The following is a 10,683-nucleotide window of genomic DNA, read 5'->3' as shown; positions in this document are numbered from 1 at the left end:
ACTTACGGTGGGATGTTCTTCAGCCATACGTAGAAAAAAATGCTTCAAATGGCTCTGAGTACTATGGGACTTGACTTCGGAGGTCATCAGTCCCCTAGAACTTAGAACTACTTAAACCTAACTAACCTAAGGACATCACACACATCCATGCCCGAGGCAGGATTCGAACCTGCGACCGTAGCTGTCGCGCAGTTCCAAACTGTAGCGCCTAGAACCGCTCGGCCATTCTGGCCGGCCCATACGTAGAATTTCCTCCTTACGTCTTAAGGCTGCTGCCCCACACTGCGGCTCACGACCCTCACATCGAGTGCGAGGAAATTCTGTGTCTCGTAGTTGTTGGTGCACTGAACAAAAGCTCTTGTGTTCGGAATTCGTCGAGTTTGGAATCTCAAACGATAGATCTCCCTTGCCCTTACCACAGACTGCCTAGCTTCTCCATAAATTAGGCGCATATCAGCTAAATCTGCAAAGTTTGTATGCCTCCATAGTGCTGGAGGCGTGTTTGCGTGCTTTCTGCAAGGCTAACAGCTCTCTAATACGTGGGCAGGGGCTGTTACAGGTGTGGACGTGAGGAGGCGAAGCGGATGTTCTTCGCTGCCACCAGGTGTCACTTCATGGCCCGGGTACAGCCGTGTAAAAGGCATCAGGTCGTAATCTTTGTGATGTATTTGTGGAAAAACTCTTCGACATAGAGAAAAACAGAATATATAACATTGTCTACAGCACTCATTTATTATAGATTTGAAGAAATTCTGGTTTTCGTGAATAATGCTTTACTGACGACTGGTTTCGGTAACAAGTACCATTTTTAGGTAGGCGTTAAAATACATTAGAATAAAAAAATCTTAGTCGGGTAGGTTAAAACGTAAAACGTCACAGCCAAGCCAGTTGTCTCAGTTAAGGATATTCTACACTTTTCTGCACATTTGATGAGTTTTGCCAGAGGAAAACACGGAAATTCATCAAATGTGCAGAAACCATCCGGTTTTGACGTGAATTTTCTTGACCAACTGTTAGCTTAGATGTGACGTTTTACTTGCTGATCTATCCTACAAAGTTACTTTATTATAATGTATTTTTACACTGACTTGAAGTGATTCCTGTTGCGGAATTTGGTCGCCAATTAAGTATGACTTGTTAAAAACAGCTTATTGTGTTATTTCTTCAGATATGGATAAATGTTATAAATTATGAAATTTTAAAAAAATACCAACATATCGAAAGCTTTGCAGCTTTGTCCGGCATAAGTACAACATAAGAAAAATTGTTTTGTTTATGACATTTTTTTTAACAGGTACAAAATAAACGAGTGCTCTGCGAATCATACAACGTAGTCTCCAAAAAGGTACACAACATTAATTTTAACGTGAAGTGACGAGAATGAAAGCGGCAGGTTAGTTCTTTTTTTTTTTTTCAAAAATGGTTCAAATGGCTCTGAGCACTATGCGACTTAACAGTCTGAGGTCATCAGTCGCCTAGAACTTAGAACTAATTAAGCCTAACTAACCTAAGGACACCACACACATCCATGCCCGAGGCAGGATTCGAACCTGCGACCGGAGCGGTCGCTCGGCTCCAGACTGTAGCGCCTAGAACCGCACGGCCAGTCCGGCCGGCTCTTTCTTTTTTTTTTTTTTCGAGATGAAAACACAGTGAATAAATGTTGTAAAGGTGTGCGCGTGTAGCGTTTTGTGGAGCTCCAATTGTGAGAAACGATTCAGTTGATTGGGGCACACACCATAGATTATAAATACTTTTCTTGACTGGCTTTCATTGCTCTCTCATATGGTTACTTTCTGCTTTTCTGAAGTAGGGACGGTCAGACTCAGGACGGCATACCTTAGCAGCGTCGCCCGTCGCAGCTGAGCTGACAGCCAGTGTTGGAGACTGCAGCAGCTCCAGCAGTAGCGTGCCGCCTGTTGCACGGAAGTGGGTCACGCTTTACGAGCTTTCTACATCACACACGAACACATTCTCAGCATGGCTCGTTGGTCTAGGGGTATGATTCTCGCTTAGGGTGCGAGAGGTCCCGGGTTCAAATCCCGGACGAGCCCGAATTTTTGTACTTCGTTCCTGCCCTCTTAAGAAAAGAAGTAGACAAGCATATGTATTCGGAATACTGCACCCAACAAAGCAGACTTCGGCGAAATAAAAGATACCCTACGAAGATACAACCAACCGGCAGGAGCGAAAATAAATCCACAGAAGACAATTCTGCTACCTGTCGGAAGCAAAAGACTGATAGAAAGAGGCGATTGGTACACAGTGGTAGGTAGACACACAGAAGTGTCTCGGGCTCCAATTGTATGCATGTCCGGTTAAAATGGCCGCGCAGAACTAGAGATCATTACTGCACACCATAAGAGGGCTAGCGAGGACAAATGCCAGCAGAGAACTGGAAAGCCAAGATGATAAATGAACACCTCCTATCGAAAGTATTGTTTCTCGCACAAATTTGCAGTCCACCAAAAGAAACAGCACGCGCCATAGAAGAGGCAATCCGGTACCTTCTCCGGCGACACGAAATTTTCAAAGTGCAAAGGAGAAGTGGGACTTTAGGTGTGGACGAAGGTGGACTAGGCCTCGTCGACCTCCAACGATAGCGCGGCGCTGCTGATACATAACACGAGTGTTATCGCAGAGAACTAGCCAGACGGCGTCACAGCTCGCATGGTAAATGCGTACAGGCCAGGATCTCAGGAAGCGCCAGTTAACGTCGCAGATATCCCGTACAATCTAAAATACGTAAAGGATTTTTACTTACAGAGAGGCCATGTACTAGAAACGGCCGTCGAGCATCGCACGAGAACAACAAAGAAGTTATACGTAGGACTACGAGGGGAAGCTCAGAGAAGCAGGAGAGGGCAAAAAACCAGACATAAACTGGAAACAAGTGTGGAAAAATTTGAACGAAAGCGCACTTCACACGAAGATAAAATCCACCTGGTATAATGTTATAAACGAGACAATACCGACCAACGCCAGCAAAGTTAAGGCCGTCGGAGAAACTTGTAAATAAATGGTAGCGCTAATAAACAGAACGGTACCAGCAAACATAACACGCGAGCTGCTGTCCGCACCAGACGTAAAACCCTTTCCGAGACAAAAAAAAACAACAACTTCATGGATCCTAGGCCAAACAGTCCACTCAATTACAGAACCCAAACACAAAAACAAAATTGAATATCTCGCATACCTATAGCATGAAAACAGAAAAGCCATGGTGTCCAAAAGCTACGGAACAGAATTCATGAATTTCCTACGGGTAGCCCTGAAGACGGCCTTCAGAAAACCAGACGCAGACCGCACCCCCCAGCCACGCCCCGTCAACTGCTCTCCGCCCACATCGCAGCAACAGTGCCCTAGTGAAGTCCGCAAAAATAATCAATGTGCCCCAGTGATTGTGCATACAAAAGTGATACACAGTGATTTCTACCCACAGTAGTGCTAATCTCAAATCTGTGCCACTCTCTGCCATTAAAATCAATCCGACGAAAATGAAAATCGTGCCAAACCCCTCTGGTCCTTCATATTTAATTTCATTACTTCTTGTATGAATTAGTGCTCCCGTATTTAAATTTCCTTTCTTTTCCCCCTTTTTTTGTGACATTAATATGTGTTGTGTCTCTTCGCTCCAAGCCTCATGTAAATTTTGCTAAACATAATAACCTTTCACTGTAAAAATTTGTACTGTATATTTGCCACTACTGTTACTGTATTTACTGCCACACCGCAAAATTAACAAAACTGACATTGACTGTAGCGACCTGTGTACCTAGAACTGAATACAAGCAAATAACACGGAGGAACTATGCGATGAACTCTTGACATGAAGCCAAACAACAAAAGGAAAATGTAAAAGGAAAATTTACTGCTTGGAAAAATAGAAACAACAGACGAAAATCATAAATGTTATACCTCATTGTTATCTTTGTACATCGTTACAAGAAATAAAGTCATGTAACATTGTTAAAAAATAAAAAAAAACTCCACAATGAATGCCGAAAGCGTTGGGAACCAAGGAATACAGTATTTATTGATACGCTGACATTCAGACGATAGGATACGAAGCACAAACACGTAACACAGTTCCGTTCCGCTGCAACTGCTGTTTCATTGACTTTTAACGTTCATTTTCTGCTCCAATACACTTATATTGCAATTGTTCAGTTGTTTTTAATGCAAACGGATACACGAGATTGAATTCCTTTCAGTAGAACAGAACATCCTTTCACAAAAATCATTAGGTGACAGTCCTCACATAAACATTTTATTTGTTTATATTTGATGCATTGCTACTATGCGCTGCCTAGGTTTGTAGAGTGGCCCATAATATTCAGGGTCCCTGGCGCCAGACAGCAAATATAGTTTATACTTATATTAATAGACATTTCAAACATCTGTAACTACTAAACCTTATCAGACGCAGCGGAGTTACGAATTTTATAACTGAAAGCAGATCTGACCACTGAATAATGTGCATTAGTAGCTACCAGGTCACGAAAGTCTCCTTGGACACCATTTTTACGATCGAGAGAAACAAAATCCTTGGAAACGGTATCAACACACAGGTGGATGCTACACCAGTCTAAGAACTATCTAAAAGTGTTTACTGTGAGTCCTAGTTCCGCAAGGAAACAAATCGTATGCTTCCACCGGACATCACTATTCTCAACACTGAAGCCGACACCCATTCTGCTGGGTCTTCAATGCGTTTAGCAACTAATGCAAGAAGCAATCATAATACTATCTTATCCGATGTCTTACTCTTGTGAAGCATTTACACAGCACAAGGAGTAATCACTCATTTGTGTACGACATTCGCTTGATAAATACTGGTGTAGGTTGGTGATAAATATCGAATGGCCACAAAATATGTTTCACTTCATTCTGAAAGCTGCACAGAGTTTTTTTACTCGTGTTATTAGCAACACTCTCTGTGTAACAGTCAACTGACTGAAGAAGCCGGCCGCGGTGGTCTAGCGGTTCTAGGCGCTCAGTCCGGAACCGCGCGACTGCTACGGTCGCAGATTCGAATCCTGCCTCGGGCATGGATGTGTGTGATGTCCTTAGGTTAGTTAGGTTTAAGTAGTTCTAAGTTCTAGGGGACTGATGACCACAGATGTTAAGTCCCATAGTGCTCAGAGCCATTTGAACCATTTTTTTGACTGAAGAATACAGGATATCTGCTTGTGCGACAGGAACAATCACGCTGCTCTGTCGTTGTACGGCTGGTGTCTCGTTGACCACTGAGAAATGCAACTTTCGGTATCAGCTGCGTCGTGCATGGTGCATACTGCTACTGAAAGCGAATACATCGAATGTTGGATCAGTATAATCTGGGAAAATTCGAATCTCCTTCTCTGAAGCCTTCGGAAACAGATCCGGCGATCACAGTGCCACTAGCTGATGCCAAGCTTGCCAAAAACGGAAATCGATTATCCTTCGGTTCGCCACTGCCTCTAATCTCATTTCATTCAGTTGCCTGTGGCGACTACGGTATTGTTACTATAGCGCTCTCTTCGGTCCCTGTTTAAGCACTGGTGACCGTCTCCGCTGTTGGGCGTCCTGCGACTTTCTAATGCAGGTAGCACAGTGGATATTGCCAAACACGTAGTGTGTGCGTTATCCCTTCAAGTCGAGTTACGGATGGTTCTGTTCAAGATCATGGTTGCAATGAGTTGCTACGATGGACAGTTACTCTTACCATAGTAATCGTCATCTGATTGCGATCAGCTACTCTTATCGTAGCAGTCATCATCTGACTGCAATGCACCATGTGGCTGTAAACAGCCTCCCTTTATGAGCAGCCTCAAGTGTCTCAAGATATCGTCTTCCAGTCACATAGGAAACCTCCAATATATCTGTTACTAACACAAGCAGAAAACAGTATTGGTTCATAATTCGACAGGAGTGTTGCCTAACAAATTATGAGGTTCTGATTAGACTTAAGGATGACGCATATAACTTACGACAAGATCTGCCGTAGGAAATATTCGTTTTGTTTTATAACTTTCCATTATGTTTATTCGTTGTGACTGTACATTCGTTTGCACAATGTTAGTAGTTCTATACCGCGACACTCTCAGTAAAAAAAAAAAATATGGAAATGACCGTATGGAATTGTTGGCGGGAGGCCCCATCGGGGGTAGTTCGGCCGCCAAGTGCGAGTCTTATTGCAGTGGACGCCACAGGGTGGGGGGGGGGGGGGGACTCGCGTGCCGGTGATGAGGATGAAATGATGGTAAGGACAACACAACACCCAGTCCACGAGCGGAGAAAATCCTCAACCTGGCCGGGAATCGAATCCAGGCCCCACTGCACGGGAGGAAAGCACGTTACCACCCGGCTAAGCAGGCGGACAGCTCTCAGCATGAAGAGGGGGAAACGGATTCCAAACGTATCCTATTAGGTGTGAACTAAGTTCGTGGTTTTTCTCACTGATGGCGATGGGAGGCGAAGAGAGGGGAGTTCAACACCTAGCCTGGTGGAGAGGAACTGAAGCATCTCTCGTTAATGTGCGAAATTTTTATACTTTCAGTACGCGAAAGAAAATACGAAAAAGGAAACCCTAAATTGACAGTAAAATTTTATAAAGCACTATTTAATAATAATTAATTAGTAAATAAGTTAGTTCCGAATGGGATAGCAACCTTGATTCTACGGGTCCGAGCTTTGCCGTAGAGCCTACAACTTGAGAACCTCTACTTGTGTGAACAAATGGCGTTTACCATAGTGAACATACGCTTGTAATGGTGACAGGGTTCTCTTTTTTGAAGCTGTTTAGAATAAAAGAGTTTATTTGACTGAATTTCTTGGTCAAGTAGTTTCAGTCGGCCTTTGGCTGCGGGGAGTTGCCCGCCTTGTTAGCGTCTCACCTACTGCGAGCTAGCGCGTGTTTGTTTACTTCCGCGAAGCGGCTTGTCTAAAGAGTATGGCTTCATCGACCATCATGGCGTTTTCCTACCGACAAGCCAGAGTTAAATTAACTCTTCCTTTGGATCACGAACGACAGAAGACGTATGAAGAAAAACGTTTTCTATGGGAGGAAATTTGCGCCTCCCGCCACAAGATGTTCTCGGAATTCATCTTTCGATCCTCAGTACTAATGTGTACATAAAACTGGAGAATGAAGAGATGTGTGCCGACGTCGTGCGGCGCCACGCTAGGGATCTCAAGTTCCGATACTCTGACGGACATACGGGGACTGAAGTGTGATCACGCTGGTTTTGGCCTCCGAAGGTTGCGGGTTTTGGTACTTCCCTTTGAAGTACCGTAGGACGTTATGGTTACTGCCTTTAAACCATACGGCAACGTCGTCATTCACGTTGAGGAAACTTGGAAGACGCTCGAAACATATTGTCTCCTTAACTGTGTCCGTCGGATAAAAACTGAACTGCGGAAACACGTGCCTTTCTACTTGGTAACTGCCGGATCCAGGGCTGTCGTCATATACTATGCCCAGCCGAGCACCTGTTCAGGTTGTGACCAGTAGACTGGTTGAGACGCCTCTCTTCCTGCGGCGCCACTGTGTTGCCTCTATCGTACGCGTCTGCTGCGGTGCTGCCAGCTGCACCCCCTCTGAGTCAGTTGGTACCGGCGTCGACGCCCCTCGGCGACGCAAAGGACGTTTCGCCTGTCTCTCCTACACTTCTGCCGGAGGTAGTACAATTAAGCGATGACCGTCAGCAGGCACAAGCTGTCTGTCCTGACGCCACGGTTGCTGATCATGCAGCCGTACCGACTTCCACTTTTCTGCCATCTGGCCACATGTCGGACGACAACTGATCGCCGTCCAACATGGAACGGCATGTTAGGTAGCAACAGTCACCGAGAAAACGGAAGAGACAACGCTGTATCCTTCTGAAAGCTGCCTCCATCGGACGTCTGCACAGGATGACGACCCTGCTACTGATGGTACGCGTCCTCTGATGTCCTGGCACTTGACGACGCGGCGTCTTTTTCCGCTTCCCTCTCCAGTCAACGTCCACCTCCGGACACCGACCTTCCGCCGACTGCGTCTGATACGCTTGCCTTCCTTTCTGTGTCCGACGCTATCTGTAGGCGCTCATGTGATAGTGTTTCCTGAACCGACCCGGTGTGAAGTTTGTCTCCTAGGCGGATGTCATCAATGCGGAGACATTCCGGAGGTATACAGAGCGATGGAGCCCCCTTGCTGGGATCGTTACCCTCCCCCTTCCACAGGGGCTTAACAGGGAGTTCTCTGTGCTTCCCCCGTGTTTTAATCGCCCGTCCTCCTGGCGATGGCGGCTTTCCAGACTAATCGCACAGCCACGATCAATGTTAATACCTTCGCGTACGCCACAAACTAGCTTTAATCACCGACGTGCTATAGACGTTGACGTTGCTCTCCTTCAGAAGCTGCACGTTGCAACTTCCTGTTCTCCCCATGGTTTTACAACACATGTCCTCATGCTTCCCCTACCGTTAGTGGGTTGGAGACCCTCTTACGTGACGGAATTATCGCTGATGTACTTACCTATGTCCCTGAGCCATAGGTATGGCTCTCACGTTTAGTGGCCTCCAGATCGTCACTGTCTATGCTCCTTCTGGACAGGTCGCATCCGTGTAAGTTCCACCTTCTTCTCATAGACAGTCACGCGTCTCTTCCTGGGTCGGCGGGATGCATTGATCATGGGAGGCGATTTCAACTGCACCCAAGCACCCAAAGACCAACTACCACGTCACTCACCGTGCGCGGCGCTAGCGACTGTTCTCCAGCACCTCAGCCTAGTGGATCCTTGGGAGCATGTTCATGGCGATCGCCCAGGGTTTATCCATTTCACTAGCCTTTCTCTTGCCGGCCGAAGTGGCCGTGCGGTTAAAGGCGCTGCAGTCTGGAACCGCAAGACCGCTACGGTCGCAGGTTCGAATCCTGCCTCGGGCATGGATGTTTGTGATGTCCTTAGGTTAGTTAGGTTTAACTAGTTCTAAGTTCTAGGGGACTAATAACCTCAGCAGTTGAGTCCCATAGTGCTCAGAGCCATTTGAACCATTTTAGCCTTTCTCCCACGATATTATCAATGTGGGGCAGGATGTTGAAGTCTGATCCGTTGCATTGTTGTCTGACCATGAGGCATATATCTGCGCCATCAACCTCTGCCGCCAAAGGGTGTGGAGCGGCCAAGGATCATGGAAACTGAACACGATCCACCTTACTACACCCGACTGCCGGCACCTCATCGAGACCACATGGACAGCTTGTCGTTGACACCGTGATGCGTGTCTTTCTGAACTGTCTTTATTGGTGCTCTGTGCAAAGCCTGCCTCCTGCAAGGTCTTGACTGGTTACGGAAGGGAAGTTGCTGGGTGGCGGCGACAGACTCTGTAATTCTATTTCATCATTCTCCGGGAATGTACTATGATGCAGTATTCACCAGAGTGCCAGGCTAAAGTGAATCGTGCCAAGGCACGGCTCACGTCCCTCTATTGCCGCCACCTTGAAGGAGCTATGGTCAGGGCCCGCACACACGATGGGTTACTGCAAGAGCGTATCATGTCATAGCAGAACGACGCTGTAGTCGAAGAATTTGATTAATGTCCTTACTACCGATGATGGGCAGCATTTTGATATCCGACGGGATATCGGGTCTGGCCACCACGCACATTATGTTATGCTGTATTCTGAACAACGTCACCACCCTGCCAAATTACAGTGGTCTCCATACTCTTCTTTGGCTCAGTTCCCGTGGATGCGACAATGGACTGCTTGCTAACGTCACGGAGGACGAAGTCCATGACGCTATCCAGGCGGGTTCTACGAACAGGTCGCTTGGCCCCGACGGCTTCCCACTGGAGTTTTACCAGACATTTCGTCTCCTTCTGGCGCCAGTGTGGACTGAAATCTGTCAGGACCTTATGTCACCTTTCGTGCCGCTTCCAGACGGCTTCCTCGATGGTTTCCTCATTCACATCCGCAAGCCTCGTGGTACCTCACGGATATGCGATTACCGCCCCTTGACGCTACTCAACGACGACACAAAGATCTTTACCCAGCTGTTAGCTGCGCGGCTTAAAGGGACACCTCGATGCGTGGCTTCCCCAGATCGTACTTCTTTGGGAGGGTCCAATAACATCCGTACTGACCTCTGCCGCTGTCGGGACGTAATCGCCCTTGCTCGCCCTCTTCGTATGCCTGCACTTGGCAGCTCTTGGACCACCGTTTATGAGCAATCGACCTCACAGGAACCGCGTTGTCTGTTACCTATGATGTTTTAGTCACAGACGAGATGCGCCTGTTGTGCAGATCGGCAAAACGTGTTTGGTTACTGGTGCGACAGATATTGTCCCCAATTACCCGTACGACTCCCCAACAGATACCTAATAAACTGCTCCTCTTTCCGGACGCGGGATACTCTCCGCAAGCGAAGACGAACTCTGTGAAGTGGACTTGTGGCCAAGCAACTGACTACTTGTTTGCTGATGGCGAGAAAAGCACCCTTGATTTTTGGCAGTTCCTTAATGAACGCCATTATGCAGTTGTCCACATTCCAAAATACTGACAATTTTTCTCCGATTCCCTTTGCAGTGTCTTCCTTAACCAACCCCAGAACTGGGGTGTTCCTGTTATGAAGAACTGATACCCGCCTCTTCCTCCGAAAAACTGTGCGTCGACAGTCTCAGTGAGTCTGACGTCTTTCTGCGCCCTCCTCCTCGCGACGA

General features: G+C 46.8%; 1 non-coding gene across 1 annotated transcript; it reads left to right on the top strand.

Annotated features, from left to right (window-relative positions):
- Positions 1-1,982: 1,982 nt before the first annotated feature.
- Trnap-agg (transfer RNA proline (anticodon AGG)) lies at positions 1,983-2,054 on the top strand. Its single transcript has one exon. It is a non-coding gene; the product is annotated as a tRNA-Pro (tRNA).
- The last annotated feature ends 8,629 nt before the right edge of the window (positions 2,055-10,683 follow it).

The sequence above is a fragment of the Schistocerca nitens genome, chromosome 2, assembly GCF_023898315.1.
Source record: "Schistocerca nitens isolate TAMUIC-IGC-003100 chromosome 2, iqSchNite1.1, whole genome shotgun sequence".
Classification (NCBI taxonomy): Eukaryota; Metazoa; Arthropoda; class Insecta; order Orthoptera; family Acrididae; genus Schistocerca; species Schistocerca nitens.
The sequence above is the reverse complement of the archived record's forward strand: the minus strand, read 5'-3'. Positions and strand labels throughout refer to the sequence as shown.